The sequence below is a fragment of the Triticum urartu genome, chromosome 7A, assembly GCF_056163025.1.
Source record: "Triticum urartu cultivar PI428250 chromosome 7A, HENAU_Tu73, whole genome shotgun sequence".
Taxonomy (NCBI): Eukaryota; Viridiplantae; Streptophyta; class Magnoliopsida; order Poales; family Poaceae; genus Triticum; species Triticum urartu.
The window spans coordinates 113,575,610-113,595,522 of record NC_141879.1 but is presented as its reverse complement, the minus strand read 5'-3'; the positions used below and the strand labels follow the sequence as shown (position 1 = coordinate 113,595,522).

The 19,913-nt window shown below is 43.9% G+C and overlaps 1 pseudogene; it reads right to left on the bottom strand.

Annotated features, from left to right (window-relative positions):
• Positions 1-8,008: 8,008 nt before the first annotated feature.
• Positions 8,009-19,913, bottom strand: part of LOC147958401 (uncharacterized) — a 45,912-nt pseudogene continuing 34,007 nt past the window's right edge.

Sequence of the window (19,913 nt, the reverse complement as noted above, 5' to 3'; positions counted from 1 at the left end):
TGTAAAATCTGAGGTACCTGACATACATGTCGGTACGATCATGGAGTCGAATGATGCGACTTTCTTTGAAGATATATTTCCCATGAAGGATATGGCTACCTCATCTAATCAGGAGATGCCTAGTTCATCGAATCAGGAACCAGTTACAATTACCGAACCTGCCATTTCGATGGAACACTTTGAAAGTCCTGTGGAGGAGAACAATGAAGTTCCTACTAGGAGCAAGAGACAGAGGACTGCAAAGTCTTTTGGTGATGATTTTCTTGTGTATCTCATAGATGACACTCCCAGTTCTATTTCAGAGGCCTATGCATCTGAAGATGCTGACTACTGGAAGGAAGCGGTTCGTAGTGAGATGGATTCCATCTTGGCGAATGAAACCTGGGAGATAACTGATCGTCCGTATGGGTGCAAACCTATAGGATGCAAATGGGTATTCAAGAAGAAGCTTAGGCCTGATGGTACTATTGAGAAGTACAAGGCTCGATTCGTGGCTAAGGGTTATACCCAAAAGGAAGGTGAAGACTTCTTTGATACTTACTCACCTGTGGCTCGACTGACCACTATTTGAGTTCTACTTTCACTAGCTGCCTCGCATGGTCTTCTCGTTCATCAAATGGATGTTAAGAATGCTTTCCTAAATGGAGAGTTAGACAAGGAAATTTATATGGAACAACCAGATGGGTTTGTACTAGATGGTCAGGAAGGAAAAGTGTGCAAGTTGCTAAAGTCCTTGTATGGACTCAAGCAAGCACCCAAACAGTGGCATGAGAAGTTTGAAAGAACTTTAACAGCCGCAGGCTTTGTTGTAAACGAAGCTGACAAATGTGTGTACTATCGCCATGGTGGGGGTGAGGGAGTTATCCTTTGCTTGTATGTTGATGACATACTGATTTTCGGAACAAATCTGAATGTTATTAAGGAGGTCAAGGATTTCCTATCTCGTTGTTTTGAGATGAAGGATTTAGGAGTGGCTGATGTCATTCTGAACATCAAGTTGTTGAGAGACGATGATGGTGGGATTACATTGCTTCAATCTCACTATGTGGAAAAGATCTCGAGTCGCTTTGGCTATAGTGACTGCAAGCCTTCTCCAACACCATATGATACAAGTGTGTTACTTCGAAAGAATCGAAGAATTGCTAGAGATCAATTGAAATATTCTCAGATTATTGGCTCGCTTATGTACTTAGCAAGTGCTACAAGACCTGACATCTCTTTTGCTATTAGCAAACTGAGTCGGTTTGTCTCAAAACCAGGAGATGTGCATTGGAAAGTTCTAGAGAGAGTTTTGCGTTATTTGAAAGGCACTGCAAATTATGGAATTCACTACACCGGGCATCCAAAGGTGCTTGAAGGGTATAGTGACTCAAACTGGATCTCAGATGCTGATGAGATAAAGGCCATGAGCGGTTATGTATTCACTCATGGAGGTGGCGCTGTTTCTTGGAAGTCTTACAAGCAGACCATCTTAACGAGGTCAACAATGGAAGCAGAACTCACAGCACTAGATACATCTACGGTTGAAGCAGATTGGCTTCGCCGGCTCTTGAATGACTTGCCGGTTGTTGAGAAACCTGTACCGGGTGTCCTTATGAACTGCGACAATCAAACTGTGATCACGAAAGTGAGCATCTCAAAGGATAACATGAAGTCATCGAGACACATTCAGAGAAGGTTAAAGTCTGTCAGGAAAATGAAAAACTCCGGAGTTATTGCGTTGGATTATATCCAAACGTTAAAAAATCTGGCAGATCCTTTTACCAAGGGTCTATCACGTAATGTGATAGATAATGCATCGAGGGAGATGGGTATGAGACCCACAATATGAGTTGTTCACAGTGATAACCTATTCTTTGTGATCGGAGATCCCGTGAATTAGATGTGAAAAACAAGTTGTTGGTCAACTGAGAGGAGAGTATCCTTACTATTCACAATACCACTCCACGAAGATGCAATACTCTCCTAATCTGCATGGCAGGTTGATGTATATCTTAATGTGTTCTAAGTGGCTTATTTAAGCAGAGATGTTATCCTGTAGAACATCTTTTGAAGAACACACATATAGGAGTCTGATTGTCAAACGTCGCAATCTATGAGAGTAGGGTTCTCTCTAGTAAACTCATGAAAGGTCACGGAGTATGACGCATAAGCTCCACCCGCAGGGAAGACCCACGGTAGCCACGTATCGGTCAAGGCTTTATGTGAAGCTAGATTCGCAGAAAACTTGCAGTTCAAGGCCCAGTCCACTGTTCAAGTTGCTTACTAGTGTATCATAGAGTTCTAGGTGGAAGTTCAACTTAACAGCTCCACTGCAGTACCGGTATATAAAATAGTGTTTTGAAACCAAAGGCAAATTTCTGTGTGTCTCTGGGATCTGGTGGGGGATTGCTGGAATTTAGTCTATTTTGGGCAGCCCAATAAATATTTCAGAAATTCCTAATAGATCCTAGAGGCCCACTTAGCCCATTTGTGCAAGGCAAGGGATACTACTAAAGTTTAGTCCCACATTGCTAGTTTAGTGGGAGTTGGACCTCTTTATAAGGGAGGTTCTTTCCCCACTTGTACGAGCATGAGAACAAGAAGGATATCCACGCACGCTCCTCCTCCGCCGCCCGCCACGCCTCGTCACGACACGCCGCGGGTTACGGGAATGAGAGTTCGAATGCGAACGGTGCAGCTCTTCGGCTGCTGGCTGTTCGCTTCGTCTCTGTCTCTTTGTTTCGCCTCTCGTTGTTGCCCTTTCGCCTCCTTCTCTTGCGCCTATAAAAGGGAGGTCGCTCCTCCCAGAGAGACGCACCAAAACCTCTTCCTCCTCTCGCCACAAGTTCCTGAGCACTGCGCTGCTGCTACGATCTTCCCCATCCCGGCTTGCGGCGTGCACCGCAGGCCGGGACAGTAGGCCTCCGAAACCGCACCTTTTGAGTCCTGTACGGGAGAAGGGTGATAAGGTTTTTGGGGAGCGCTCAGCACGACTACTGGCTGCTTCATCACGGACGATCCGGTCGCCGACGACTACTTCCCAGACGACGACGACTTCTTCCCCGACGTCCACGACCTCCTCGACGACATGGCGAGCGAGGACACCGACCCCAAGTCCAGTACATCTACTGCTGCTGTCCCGTACGTGTTCTTGCTCTTTCTGTTAGATGTCATGACACAGTTCTTTGCTCTACTTTCCGTCCTACATGTGTTAGGTTCTACTTCATATATGCAACTTCATCTAGTATCTGTTCTAGATGTGTTACTTCAAGTTCATATATGCAGATGCTCTTTACCTTCTCTCTGGCCGAACGCATGACTTGTTTTATCTCTACTATATTAGTCATGCTTTATCTAGTATTTCTGTTAATAAAATCATTCGGTAAATTGCTCATATTTCCAACAATGTTGTACCTTCAGTTATTGCAAATTTACTAAATAATCGCTAACCACATTTATTCATTCATAAGGATCGTAATGTCGGTTACAGTAAGAGAAATAACCACATCTGGGGCGGTGTCCATCCAGATATTTGGAGAGGAAAATCTAGCTATCCTAGCCCGTTCATGAGCTACCTGATTTCTTTCTCTATTACAATGATCATAAATGACATGAGTAAAATCAAGCGGCATAAAATATCAGTCATCAAAGATAGCAGAAGTTACTGAAGAAGAGTAACTATTGATTAGGGCAGCAACAACCTCCACACAATTAGAGTTGACCTCGATCTTACTGCATCCAACTACGTGTGCCAGATTCATTCCAAAACCTCACTGCAACTACCTCCGCCGTGGCCATCCTGGCTGGTAGAGGTAGCGGCGCATGTGTGCTGGTGCGTGCGGCGGCGCTAGTGGTGCGTGTTGGTCTGGTTCTGGTCCGGACCCTCTGGTTGCGGCTTGCAGACCATGGTATACGGCGCGGGAAGACCCTCTGTTAGTTTTCGGTTGGTTTGGTGTCCCTTGTCGATGGGCGTGTTGTTGTTTGTGGCTTCGCGTCGGTCTGCTCTAGCTGCCGTGGTGAGGCGACACAAGGTGTGTGTCGGGTAGGGGGGTTGGCGGAGGGATGGGAGGTGCCGACATGGTCGGGCCACCCATAGCAGACACGGCGGTGTGACGGTCGTGGATGCGTCTGTTCTCCATTCTCCCTACTTCCTCGCCAAAGTGCGGGCTGGGGTCAATCTGTCGTTGTTCGGAGCAGAGCGACTACTGGCGGCTCCATCATTCGCGGGCTGCCGGGTGGGCCAAAGGCACAACCTTTGGCGGGTCCGGGGGTGTCTGGTTGCAGGGCGGCGGCCCTGGCGATGGGAGACAGGTTGCTTGTGGGCAGAGAGCGTGTCTCGGGTGCGAGCGGGCAAGCATGGCCACGCGGGTGGCATGGTTGTTGGTGTTTGGCGGAGCATGGAGGAGGGATGTGAGTGCCAGAGTTCATTACTTGCCTGACTGTTGCCTGGCCGATGGTGGTTTCCTTCCCGAAGGCTCCGTCGCAGCCTATCCTCCTTTCCATGCTGCTCCGGGTGAAAATTTGATCTTCGCAATCGAGCGGTGGCGGCACCATGGTGTCGTGCCCTTCTTGGAGGCACCGTCGAGGAACCCATGCTTCATCCGTGTCCGACTTCACTTCTTCACGGTGACTTGCACTCCATGGAGGTCTCCATCGACATCAAGTGGTCTTAGTTAGCGTGATTGTTGTTGGGGTGGTGTGTCGGTGCTCGGCACCTTTGTATCTTGCCTTGGGTGTGTGTTGTGTGCGGTGGTGTGTGTTTGTATCGGCTTGCTCAGATGTATTGTGGTGTTGTTTCCTTTATATATAAAGCAGGGAGAAACCCTTTTTCGTCAATGAACTTTCCATGATGGTCTCCGATGACTGCTCCAACTGTCCCTTTAAGCGTGTCTACATCAAAACCCGCATCAATGTTTACCTTAACATAGCCATATCTTGGTTGCGTCTGATCTCACTTCGGACTTAGGACTGTATGAGATAATATAGTTAGCGGCTAAACATCTCACTGCCATATTAATTTGAGCAGCGTTTTGTGTTTCTTCTCCGTGTGTCAACTTACGGCGCTCAACCACAAGTACCAGGCTGTTGTTGCCACTGTTTCTTTCAACTTTGGTAGACCAAGCACTTGGGCATCTTGCTCTGGAAGGCACAACGGATGCTCCAAAATCACTTCACCCGCCCTGTCGACTAGCAACGCATTTTCGATGATCTCATCAATGCCAAGGAGCTTCCAAACCTCCATGGCCGCCTTGCATTCAAACAGTAGGTGTCTTATGGTATCCAGGCCCAAGTTACAGGCAAGGCAGCTCGGGTTTATCTTCAAATGTTTGTTTGCCAGAATAGCACGACAGGGAATAGCGCTATGGAATGCCCTCCAAATGAAGATTTTAATCTTAGCTGGACATGTTAAGTTCCAAACCGAGTCCCACATATCTGATGGGTTAGAGGATCCTGACGTAGTCTCCAGCTTATGGCCGAATTAGAGCTCCCATTCTGCATGATAGGCCGAACGCATTATAAAAACACTGGTCTTTGTCAAATTCCACGCCAAAAAATCTGTCATTTCACTTGCTTGAGAACCACTTGACAGAGTTCTTAATCCCATCCTTCCCATGGCATTATGCGCCTAATCCAGGGGTCCAGCGTCCTAATAAACACGGCTCCATGGTTGGGGCAGACATACTTGTTCAAAGTGTAGCAGAGGACTGCATAAACAATGGCTACATTCCTGCGTTGGTACTTCAGGTTAGACCCTTGGCTGCAGACATGAGTACACCAATCACTGGGCGGGCCCGGGCTGGTCGTTAAGAAAAGTCTTGTGTCTGTAGTATATATGGTCTTCTCAGGGTCAAATGGTTCTTCGGGCAACAGAGTCCACATCTCCTCACTGAGCCACTACTGTTCCATTCCAACTCAGCCGAGTTTACTTGGAGCAGGATTGTCTCTCAGCTCAACTCTTTCAGGATCCTTACACATATACTGGAGTACAAGATGGCCAAGACCTGCCTGCCAATGGCCGCGGCTGCCATGGTTCTGCTCCTGATGGTGGCGACGGCGCAGGGCATCAGGCTGGACGCAGGGAGCAAGGCGGCGTTCGGCAACCCTGTGCTCAATGTAAGTGATTGCGACTGTCGTCTCCGGTGTTTCGATGTCTTGTTGCGCGATGATCGGTTCTCTAACCTTGCGTGCTTTCTTCTCTCGGTTACAGAAATCCGCAGAGAAAGGGATGTTGAACAAGGCTGATGGTGATGAGCCATCTTCAGGCGATGAAGTGGAGGAGGCCATCTCTGAAGAGAAAGAGAGGGCAGGGGCGCACAGGATGCCTGAGATCCATGTGGACTACTATGGCCCCAAGGGCCATAACGCCAGGCACCACTGAGCAGATCTCTCCCTGCATTCTCCATTCTTTTTCCCTTTCTTCTCTAGATGATCATGATGAGGCAGCATGCTGCTGGTATGACAAGATCAAGATCCAAGATGTGATTCCTTTATTTTTATTTCTCTTTTTTGCCCTGATGAAGAGAGGGGAGAAACATAGCTGATGTTAGTACTAACATGTTGACGACACTCTGATCAAAGAACTATAAATTACATTGGATTGGTGCAGAGGCTCTTGTATGGCTGAGGAGCATGGCCGGAAATGCTGCACTTTTTCCTGGCCAAGTACTCTGCTTTGTGTCTGGGCTACAAAATTGTTGAAACTACTACACCAATATAGCACCTTTATTTTTCCTTTTGCAGGGACATCAAAATAGTAGTTTTTTTGAGTCTGGTATTATACTCCCTCCGTCCCAAAATAAGTGACTCGAGTTTGTACAAACTCGAGTCACTTATTTTGGGACGGAGGGAGTAGTATGTAGTATATAAACTGTATCATAGTTTATGTTCCAGCAAAATCGAACTAGCATCAGCACACACCCTGCTGGTTCCAGTAGCTATTTGACATAATCACATGGGAAGCATTTTGCCTGGCAAAGGAAGTTGCAGAGACCAGTCTGACATGCTAACAAAATGACTGAAGGAATACGAGCTTGACAATTTTGTGACCATATCTTCCATTGGTTACTGAGAAAGTACAGTCTGATAAGTCACACAAAGAAGAGCAAGCATCCATGCTGGTTGCTGGGTAACCAACTTAAAACTGACGCTTAAAAAGGTACCACGGCTACGACTCCCATATCAATCATAGGAAAAGACTTACAATGAAAACCAACACCAAAATATTAAAACTGAACTTCCATTCTTCAATGACTGCCGGCTGGCACGTGATTCAAACTGTCACATCCACCAGTGATCTAAAAGTGATAAACTAAACTCATAATGTTAGGAGAATCCTCTAAACTTAATATAATAGGCCCACTTTACTATATAAACGGCTTAGTGATAACCAAATAATGAGGACAATTCGTTGAATGACATGTTGTTAATGAAAATAGCTGCGTCAGCCCCCTTCAAGACACACCGCACCCTGCGTCACTTGCTTCAGCCACACCACCTGCCACCGCTAAATGAAGCGAACAATTTTGAAGGATGAGTCACTGGGATGAGAATTTTCTTTGCACAACTTTACAATTTTCTTAATGGAAACTTAACATTCTTTGGTGAATGGAACACATCATAGAAACCATATATAAAGGGTTAAAGTAAACATTATATACCTTGTGGATTGTTGAAGCTCATGTAGAGAAAGAGGTTCTCAAATATTTTCCGCTCAATTGTGCGCCTATTTGGCTTACTCGACAACTTTCTCATCCTCAGGGACTTGAGATCAATTCGGAATGCACCAAGATATGTGATCGCAAGGATGATATCGGTGCCTCCACACAGCCAACCAACTTTAATGAATATGAGGTCCTGGGATTGCCAATGGGGACAAGTGTCTTGAGGTCCATTTCTCTGACCTGGATCCATGACACTACTCCATCAAGACTCATCTCCATCGACCAAATGAGGCATAGCCCATGCTGGTCTAGGTGGACGACCCCCAGCCCACCATCGTCCGGCGAAATGAGTAGAGGATTCCACATCAACGTACATAGCCCTGGTGGATCAATTACCGATAGGCGATGCCTAACCAAGTCATACTTGAGAATACAAATGCCCTCATCTCGACGAAGGAGGAAGTGGAGCGCTTGTCCAACTAAGACGGTAGGCCTTGCGACAATGTAGGCTCCAAGTGTTCCAATGCCGCCGATATGAATAGAGGCCGGTGAGGTCCACTCCCGGGTCTTCGATGAGTATACAGACACCAACACGAGCCTCTTATCATGAAGGCTGACAAAAGCAACAACGACGAAAAATGGGCCCAAGTTGCAGGCAGTGTGGTTGCAGCCATTCGCTGCACAGAGCACCGTGGCCGTATAGTTTGCGCGGTTGCTGTCAGGGCCGAAGATGTTGTACAACTCCGTCCAGCTCCCAGACACGGGGTCCCAGACGACCATCTTCCAGTTGCCATCCTCCACCTCCTTCTCTTCCTCATCTTCCCTGTCCCACTCACACCCAAGAAGAACGCGGCCATGGCGGCAGTCGAGCACGAAGCTGTCCCGACGCTTGGCATTGCCGGGGCAGAATTTCGTGGTCGGGACGAAGCGCTCGACGTTGTCGTCCGTCCCAGCTTTGTAGGAAGCCTAGGACTGGAGGTGTTTTGTGCAAGGTGCGGTAGCGGCCGCGGAAGACGTGGCCGGAGAGGAGGCGGCACCAAGCCCTGCAGACGAGGGAGGCGTGAATGAGGTCCGCCGGCTCGTCCGGCGGAATGCGGATCAGGACCTCCACGAGTTCTTCCCTCTCCTACAGCCCCGGCACATGCGGCGGCGTCAACGGCCTCATGGTCCGTGCTTGCAGAAAGGATTCTGGATCGGGAGGCCGCCGCGTGACTGAACTGAACCGCCGCCGTCCCCTCCCCTGCCCGCTGGAGCAAGAACCGCCGCCGCCTTCGCCTCCCCTCCCCGGCGGCTTCAAGATCGCGCTGCTCAGATCAACAACAACACCTCCGCCTACTAGTTTCTGGACCCGTCTCGGAATCAACCAATATGCATTGTCGATTTTGTCTTGGTGAGTGAGGCTGGTCGTAATGGCAAGTATCATATACTAGTATATGCATATGATACTAGTGTATGATACTACATCCGTAGTGCATATTATCATATGTTAGTATCATAGATGATTTCATTTATTGCCATACATGACACATAGTAGCACAACATTTAATATGATACGGTATCATGATATGATACTCAACCCTCTCTTTTTTCATTTAATTTTATGCCGCCTCATCAAATTTGCCTAGTTGACATGCATGATACTACCTATAATACTCCCATTACGACCAGCCTGAGAGATTCTCGCGGGATGGGGCGACCAGAGTGGTGTCACTGGCCCATCAATTTTTAAGGCCCATATGTCACTGACTACAAAACAAAATGCATATACGGCCTAGCATGAAAACATGACTTCTCCTTTTCATTTTGTTTCAGATTTTTTAGTAGATTTTGTCTTTCTTAGTATTTCTCAGGTGTAAAGTAAATTTTGTTTGAAATCTGATGACATGCTAGTTTTTGTGTGTGTGCGGAAGTTATGACATGTTAGTCTAACTTATATATATTGTAATTTGTTCCGAGATGTTTCAGGACTATTTGCACGACATTTTAATATTTCGTATCATCTGGAGAGTGGTCACTAGATATATTCTTGATATTTGTATATCTCTTTGGTTGCTTTCATGAGGATCTCTGGCTTGTTTAGTTTGTGCACAATTGTTTGGTTTCCCACTTGCTATATTTTCCCCAATCATTATTTCTTGAAAATTTATATAACTATGTAGCCATGCATAGCAAGGGGATTGTGATTACATTGTTCTTTTTATTTCTCAAAATAAAAGGGAAAGCATAATAAGCCTTGAGTGAGATGAGTGACTCAACCGTATGTGACTTTGAGTGCATCTACTTTGAGGGAGTGAGTGCTCCACCACAAGAGTTTATAGATGAAGTTGATAGGTCTTATGAGGCCATTTTGATTTCTAACAACTTAACCTCTACCCCTATTTTGTCTACTCATTTGGTGCAAGGTCCTATATATAATGACGCCCGATTCTTGACGACTTCATCCCTCCTTTGGATAAGACGATGGCCATGATGAAATATGATGCACCCCCACATAGTTGCATCGAGATGATGATGTTGACCACGAGTTGGTCTTTGCCACCTCACCTGCACCACATGAGTGGAAGGGGAAAGGTAACATGGGTGAAGGTGATGAGCTTGTCCCACTAGTGGACATGGATTGCTTGCATAATATTGATACTCCTGTTGCCATGTCACATGCTATTATGCCTTCTACATGCTTTGATTTGACCAACGACGAGTTTGATGAATCACGTGGAGCCTATTAGTTGTGATGCCATGTTGCATATGACATCTTGTGAGAATTTCATAGGTCATATCATGTTTGCATCTCCTAAATCTTTGTTATATGCTATGAAGGAGATTGCCCATGTCAAATATCTGAGCTCATTTTGTAGTGACTATGCCATGACCATTAAATCTAACTTAACTTGTGAATTCGGCATAGATGAAAAGTTTGTGATTATTGTCATTTGCTTGTCTTGTGATGATATTACCATGCTTCCTTTACATAATTTGCGCAATTGTTCACATATGCCATGCCATGACCAACATGCTTCAGACATGCATTATTTTGGATGTTGTCCATCTTCTCTATGTATGGTTTCGTTATTGCATTTGAGGAGACCCCCATAGTTTTCTCATACATATTAGGAGATTTTGATACATCCTATTCATTGCATGTTTCCCATGATTATGTGCACTATATGCATCCCATGAATAAAAATGCTAGTGATGTGGCATATACTTGCATGCTCAATATGTCTCCTCATTGTGTTATACACAACAACTATTCTTTCATGATTTATGACACATTTCTCTATCGTGCCTCAAATTTCTTTGAGCACTATTTATCTTGTGCTAACTCTCAAGTGCACATACACATCATGATGGATGATGTGTACATTTACCATGCACACACATATTCTTTCGCTTGTGTCTTTCTTATGTAGGTCATCACACTTACTCGTCAACCTTGCAAGCGAACAAGTTGACGAAATGAGCTCTAGAGAGCAACCAAGATGTGCGCCACCATGGAGTGCTTACCCTCCACCCACCCGCTTCACGCATTTCTTCTACATGGCCCTGGTTATGGGTTATTGTCCATTACATATTCATCTTCAATCATGACAGTACAACGAACACCGGAAATAATAAAATTTACATCCAGATTTATAGACCACCTAGCAACGACTACAAGCACTGAAGCAAGTGATAACCCAAAAGTATAGGGGATCACAACAATTTTCGAGGGTAGAGTATTCAATCCAAATTTATTGATTCGACACAAGGGGAGCCAAAAAATAATCTCAAGTATTAGCAGTTGAGTTGTCAATTTAACCACACCTGGATAACTTAGTATCTGCAGCAAAGTATTTAGTAGCAAAGTAATATGGAAGTAACGGTAATGGTAGCTAAAGTAATATTTTTGGGTTTTGTAGTGATTGTAACAGTAGCAACGGAAAAGTAAATAAGCGAAGAACAATATGTGAAAAGCTCGTAGGCATTGGATCGGTGATGGAGAATTATGTCGGATGCGGTTCATCATGTAACAATCATAACATAGGGTGACACAGAACTAGTTCCAATTCATCAATGTAATGTAGGCATGTATTCCGAATATAGTCATATGTGCTTATGAAAAAGAACTTGCATGACATCTTTTGTCCTACCCTCCCGTGGCAGCGGGGTCCTAGCGGAAACTAAGGGATATTAAGGCCTGATGACCCACAAGTATAGGGGATCTATCGTAGTCCTTTCGATAAGTAAGAGTGTCGAGCCCAACGAGGAGTAGAAGAAAATGATAAGCGCTTTTCAGCAAGGTATTCTCTGCAAGTACTGAAATAAGTGGTAACAGGTAGTTTTGTGATAAGGTAAATTGTAACGAGCAACAAGTAACAAAAGTAAATAAAGTGCAGCAAGGTGGCCCAATACTTTTTGTAGCAAAGGACAAGCCGGAACAAACTCTTATATAAGGAAAAGCGCTCCCGAGGACACATGGGAATATCGTCAAGCTAGTTTTCATCACGTTCATATGATTCACGTTCGATATATACTTTGATAATTTGATATGTGGGTGGACCGGTGCTTGGGTTCTGTTCTTACTTGAACAAGCATCCCACTTATGATTAACCTCTATTGCAAGCATCTGCAACTACAACAAAAGTATTAAGGTAAACCTAACCATAGCATGAAACATGTGGATCCAAATCAGCCCCTTACGAAGCAACGCATAAACTACGGTTTAAGCTTCTATCACTCTAGCAACCCATCATCTATTTATTACTTCCCAATGCCTTCCTCTAGGCCCAAATAATGGTGAAGTGTTATGTAGTCGACGTTCACATAACACCACTAGAGGCTAGACAACATACATCTTATCAAAATATCAAACGAATACGAAATTCACATGACTACTAATAGCAAGACTTCTCCCTTGTCCTCAGGAACAAACGTAATTACTCACAAAGCATATTCATGTTCATAATCAGAGGGGTAATAATATGCATATAGGATCTGAACATATGATCTTCCACCAAATAAACCAACTAGCATCAACTACAAGGAGTAATCAACACTACTAGCAACCTACTAGCACCAATCCCGGACTTTGAGACAAGAATTGGATACAAGAGATGAACTAGGGTTTGGAGATGAGATGGTGCTGGTGAAGATGTTGATGGAGATTGCCCTCTCCCGATGAGAGGAGCGTTGGTGATGACGATGGTGATTATTTCCCCCTCCCGGAGGGAAGTATCCCCGGCAGAACAGCTCTGCCGGAGCTCTAGATTGGTTCCTCCAAGGTTCCGCCTCGTGGCGGCGGAGTCTCGTCCCGAAAAGTTCCTTCTGATTTTTTCCTCATCGAAAGACTTCATATAGCAGACGATGGACGTCGGAGACCCACCAGGGGGCCCACGAGGTAGGGGTGCGCCCTAGGAGGGGGGCGTGCCCCCACCCTCGTGAGCAGGGTGTGGCCCCCCTGGCCTTCATCTTTGGTGAGGATTTTTCTTTATTTATTTTAAGATGTTCCGTGGATTTTCAGGACTTTTGGAGTTGCGCAGAATAGGTCTCTAATATTTGCTCCTTCTCCAGCCCAGAATTCCAGCTGCCGACATTCTCCCTCCTTATGTAAACCTTGTAAAATAAGAGAGAATAGACATAAGTATTGTGACATAAAGTGAAATAACAGTCCATAATACAATAAATATCGATATAAAAGCATGATGCAAAATGGACATATCAAGGCCTCCTTTTAATAGAGTACCGGAACAAAGCATTAACACATAGTGAATGCATGAACTCCTCAAACTATGGTCATCACCGGGAATGGTCCCGATTATTGTCACTTCGGGGTTGTTGGATCATAACACATAGTAGGTGACTATAGACTTGCAAGATAGGATCAATAACTCACATATATTCATGAAAACATAATAGGTTCAGATCTGAAATCATGGAACTCGGGCCCTAGTGACAAGCATTAAGCATAGCAAAGTCATAGCAACATCAATCTCAGAACATAGTGGATACTAGGATCAAACTCTAACAAAACTAAGTTGATTACATGATAGATCTCATCCAACCCATCACCGTCCAGCAAGCCTACGATGGAATTACTCACGCATGGCGGTGAGCATCATGAAATTGGTGATGGAGGATGGTTGATGATGACGACGGCGACGAATTCCCCTCTCCGGAGCCCCGAACGGACTCCAGATCAGCCCTCCCGAGAGGTTTTAGGGCTTGGCGGCGGCTCCGTATCGTAAAACGCGATGAATCCTTCTCTCTGATTTTTTTCTCCCCGGACACGAATATATGGAGTTGGAGTTGAGGTCGGTGGAGTGTCAGGGGGCCCACGAGGCAGGGGGTGCGCCCAGGGGGGCAGGCGCGCCCCCCACCCTCGTGGACAGGGTGTGGGCCCCCTGACATGGATTTTTCTTCCAGTATTTTTAATATTTTCCAAAAAGATGTTCCGTGGATTTTCAGGTCATTCCGAGAACTTTTGTTTCTGCACATAAATAACACCATGGAAAGTCTGCTGAAAACAGCGTCAGTCCGGGTTAGTTCCATTCAAATCATGCAAGTTAGAGTCCAAAACAAGGGCAAAAGTGTTTGGAAAAGTAGATACGACAGAGACGTATCAACTCCCCCAAGCTTAAACCTTTGCTTGTCCTCAAGCAATTGAGTTGATAAACTAAAAGTGATAAAGAAAAACTTTTACAAACTCGGTTTGCTCTTGTTGTTGTAAATATGTAAAGCCAGCACTCAAGTTTTCAGCAAAGATTATAACTAACCACATTCACAATAACACTTAGGTCTCATGTTTACTCATGTCAATGGCATAATCAACTAGCGAGCAATAATAATAAATCTCGGATGACAACACTTTCTCAAAACAATAATGATATGATATAACAAGATGGTATCTCGCTAGCCCTTTCTGAGACCGCAAAACATAAATGCAGAGCACCTTTAAAGATCAAGGACTGACTAGACATTGTAATTCATGGTAAAAGAGATCCAATCATATTCGTACCCAATATAAATTAATAGTAATGAATGCAAATGACATCAGTGCTCTCCAGCTAGTGCTTTTTAATAAGAGGGTGATGACTCAACATGAAAGTAAATAGATAGGCCCTTCGTAGAGGGAAGCAGGGATTTGTAGAGGTGCCAGAGCTCGGTTTTGAAATAGAGTTAAATAATATTTTGAGCGGTATACTTTCATTGTCAACATAACAACCAAGATATGGCGATATCTTCCATGCTACACACATTATAGGCGGTTCCCAAACAGAATGGTAAAGTTTATACTCCCCCTCCACCAACAAGCATCAATCCATGGCTCCCTCGAAACAACGAGTGCCTCAAACTAGCAACAGTCCCAGGGGGAGTTTTGTTTGCAAATATTTTGATTTAATTTGCATAAAGCATGGGACTGGGCATCCTGGTGACCAGCCATTTTCTCGTGAGTGAGGAGCAGAGTCCACTCCTCTTGAGAATAACCTGCCTAGCATGGAAGATACAGACAACCCTAGTTGATACATGAGCTATTCGAGCATACAAAACATAATTTCATTTGAAGGTTTAGAGTTTGGCACATACAAATTTACTTGGAACGGCAGGTAGATACCGCATATAGGAAGTTATTGGTGGACTCATATGGAATAACTTTTGGGGTTTAAGGGATTGGATGCACAAGCAGTATTCCCGCTTAGTACAAGTGAAGGCTAGCAAAAGACTGGGAAGCGACCAACTCGAGAGCGACAACAATCATGAACATGCATTAAAATTAATAAACATTGAGTACACGCATGAGTAGGATATAATCCACCATGAACATAAATATCGTGAAGGCTATGTTGATTTGTTTCAACTACATGTGTGAACATGTGCCAAGCCGAGTCACTTAAATCATTCAAAGGAGGATACCACCCCACTATACCACATCACAACCATTTTAATAGCATGTTGGCACGCAAGGTAAACCATTATAACTCATAGCTAATCAAGCATGGCACGAGCAACTATGATCTCTAATTGTCATTGCAAACATGTTTATTCATAATAGGCTGAATCAGGAACGATGAACTAATAATATTTACAAAAACAAGAGAGGTTGAGTTCATACCAGCGTTTCTCATCTCAGTCGGTCCATCATATATCGTCATGCACGACCGAACGATGTGAATAATAATAAGAGTGCACGTGCATTGGACTAAGCTGGAATCTGCGAGCATTCAATAAACAGGAGAAGACAAGGCAATATGGGCTCTTGGTTAAATCAACAATAATGCATATAAGAGCCACTTCAACAATTTAATCATGGTCTTCTCCTATCGACCCCCAAAGAAAAGAAAAGAAATAAAACTATTTACACGGGAAAGCTCCCAACAAGCAAAAAGAAGAACAGGAAATCTTTTTGGGTTTTCTTTTTAATTATTACTACTACAACATGAAAAGTAAACTAACTAAAAGCTACAACTAATTTTTTTGGTTTTTCTGAAGGTTTATCAAACACACAAGAAGAAAGCAAGAAAAAGAAAATAAACTAGCATGGATATTACAATGAAAAAGTATGAGCACCGACATCTAGCAATGAGTGTGTGTGAACATAAATGTAATGTCAGTGGGAAATACGTACTCCCCCAAGCTTAGGCTTTTGGCCTAAGTTGGTTTATTGCCACGGGTGGCCTGGCGGATATCCATAGTTGTAGCTGTGGTCGTACTGAGATGCAGCGGCTATCGCCTCCTGAGCTGCAGCATGGCGGCGAGCTGCCTCCGCCCTCCTCTCGTACTCATCTGCCTCCTCTCTGGTAATAACATATCTTCCTTTTGCCTGATAATCAAAGAAGGCAGGAGCAGGGAGAGTAATACGGACATCACGACGTCTGTCAAAGATTAAGCGATACTGGAGAGGTGACTCATTCCTCTCAACAAACTGGTGGTGAACCATAGCATTAAAGTCTAGGTAAGCAGGAAGCAATTCAATATCATCATTATGTATGGTTACACCAAGAAAATCAGCTAAGCGGGTTGCATAAATTTCACCAAAGAAATCTCCATTAAATCTATTATTATGCAACCTACGTGCAACAATGGCTCCCAAATTATAAGATTTGTCTCCTAACACAGCACTCCTAAGAATACTGAGGTCAGGGACACACATATGACATGCTTCATCTTTACCATTTATGCACGTACCTATGAAGAGAGCAAAATAATGTATAGCAGGAAAATGAATGCTCCCTATGGTAGCTTGTGTTATATCTCTAGATTCCCACACAGTTATATTAGCAAAAAAATTCTAAATTCTTCTTTGATTCCCGCTCGGTCCATAAAGTTTTCTGAAGGCCATTCACAAGGCCGCACTGAAGCATCCCTTGGTGGCTCATCGTCAGCATCATGCATTGCAAGCCTGGGTCCTTGCTTCCTTGAAGAACCACCTTGGTACATCTTCCTAAGCATATTTCTACCTCTGAATTTTTTTTGAAATTTTTAGTAACTTCAAACAAAAGTGAACCGAGCTCAACAGAATTGATAGCAACTACTCCTACAAGTGCCTAGAGACTATATCATGCATTAGAACTACTTGGAACCATATAAATTTGTCATGCAAGCTCAAGAACATGGTCACCTAGGCAGCACAAATTTGCAATGAATACAGCACTTGAACAAAAACTAATTGGACCAATGGAGGAGTCACATACTGATACGTCTCCAATGTATCTATAATTTTTGATTGCTCCATGCTATATTATCTACTGTTTTGGACCATATTGGGCTTTATTTTCCACTTTTATATTATTTTTGGGACTAACCTATTAACCGGAGGCCCAGCCCAGAATTGTTGTTTTTTTGCCTATTTCAGTGTTTCAAAGAAACGTAATATCAAAGGGAGTCCAAACGGAATGAAACCTTCGGGAACGTGATTTTCTCACCAAATATGATCCAGGAGACTTGGACCCCACGTCAAGAAAGAAAGGAGGTTCCCATGAGGGTGGGGGGCGCGCCCACCCCCTAGGGCACGCCCCCTGCCTCGTGGGCCCCCCGTTGCTCCACCGACGTACTCCTTCCTCCTGTATATACCTATGTACCCCCAAACGATCAGATACAGGGCCAAAAACCTAATTCCACCGCCGCAGCCTTCTGTACCCACGAGATCCCATCTTGGGGACTGTTCCGGAGCTCCGCCGGAAGGGGAATCCACCACTGAGGGCTTCTACATCATCACCACAGCCCCTCCGATGAAGTGTGAGTAGTTTACCTCAGACCTTCGGGTCCATAGTTAGTAGCTAGATGGCTTCTTCTCTCTTTTTGGATCTCAATACAATGCTCTCCCCCTCTCTCGTGGAGATCTATTCGATGTAATCTTCTTTTTGCGGTGTGTTTGTTGAGACCGATGAATTGTGGGTTTATGATCAAGATTATCTATGAACAATATTTGAATCTTCTCTGAATTCTTTTATGTATGATTGGTTATCTTTGCAAGTCTCTTCGAATTATCAGTTTGGTTTGGCCTAATAGATTGGTTTTTCTTGCAATGGGAGAAGTGCTTAGCTTTGGGTTCAATCTTGCGGTGTCCTTTCCCAATGACAGTAGGGGCAGCAAGGCACGTATTGTATTGTTGCCATTGAGGATAACAAGATGGGTTTTTTTAGCATATTGCATGAATTTATCCCTCTACATCATGTCATCTTGCTTAAGGCGTTACTCTGTTTTCTTGAACTTAATACTCTAGAGGCATGATGGATAGTGGTCGATGAGTGGAGTAATAGTAGTAGATGCAGGAAGGAGTCGGTCTACTTGTCTCGGACGTGATGCCTATATACATGATCATACCTAGATATTATCATAATTATGCTCAATTCTGTCAATTGCTCAACAGTAATTTGTTCACCCACCGTAGAATACTTAAGCTCTTGAGAGAAGCCACTAGTGAAATCTATGGCCCCGGGTCTATCTTCATCATATTAATCTTCCATCACTTTATTATTGCTTTGCTTTTTTACTTTGCCTTTTATTTTACTTTGCATCTTTATACGAAAAATACCAAAAATATTATCTATCATCTCTATCAGATCTCACTCTCGTAAGTGACCGTGAAGGGATTGGCAACCCCTATTCGCGTTGGCTGCGAGGAGTTATTTGCTTTGTGTAGGTATGAGGGACTCGCGCGTAGCCTCCTACTGGATTGATACCTTGGTTCTAAAAAACTGAGGGAAATACTTACGCTACTTTGCTGCATCATCCTTTCCTCTTTGAGGAAATCCAACACAGTGCTCAAGAGGTAGCAAGAAGAATTTCTGGCGCCGTTGCCGGGGAGTCTATGTAAAAGTCAACATACCAAGTACCCATCACAATCCCTTATCTCTCGCATTACATTATTTGCCATTTGCCTCTCGTTTTCCTCTCCCCCACTTCACCATTGCCGTTTTATTCGCCCTCTCTTTTCCGTTTGCCTTTTTCTCGCTTGCCTTTTTGTTTGCTCGTGTGTTGGATTGCTTGCTTGTCACGATGGCTCAAGATAATACCAAATTGTGTGACTTTACCAATACCAACAATAATGATTTCCTTAGCACTCCGATTGCTCCTCTTACCAACACTGAATCTTGTGAAATCAATACTGCTTTGTTGAATCTTGTTATGAAAGATCAATTCGCTGGCCTTCCTAGTGAAGATGCCGCTACTCATCTAAATAGCTTCGTGGATTTGTGTGATATGCAAAAGAAGAAAGATGTTGATAATGATATTGTTAAATTGAAGCTATTTCCTTTTTCGCTTAGAGATCATGCTAAAGCTTGGTTTTCGTCTTTGCCTAAAAATAGTATTGATTCTTGGAACAAGTGCAAAGATGCTTTTATCTCTAAGTATTTTCCTCCCGCTAAGATCATCTCTCTTAGAAACGATATTATGAATTTTAAGCAAGTTGATCATGAACATGTTGCACAAGCTTGGGAGAGAATGAAATTAATGATACGTAATTTCCCTACTCATGGTTTGAACTTGTGGATGATTATACAAAAAATTTATGCCGGATTGAATTTTGCTTCTAGAAATCTTTTTGATTCGGCCGTGGGAGGCACTTTTATGGAAATCACTTTAGGAGATGCTACTAAACTCCTAGATAATATTATTGTTAATTATTCTCAATGGCACACTGAAAGATCTACTAATAAAAAAGTGCATGCGATAGAAGAAAATTAATGTTTTGAGTGGAAAGATGGATGAACTTATGAAATTATTTGCTACTAAGAGTGTTTCTTCTGATCCTAATGATATGCCTTTGTCTACTTTGATTGAGAATAATAA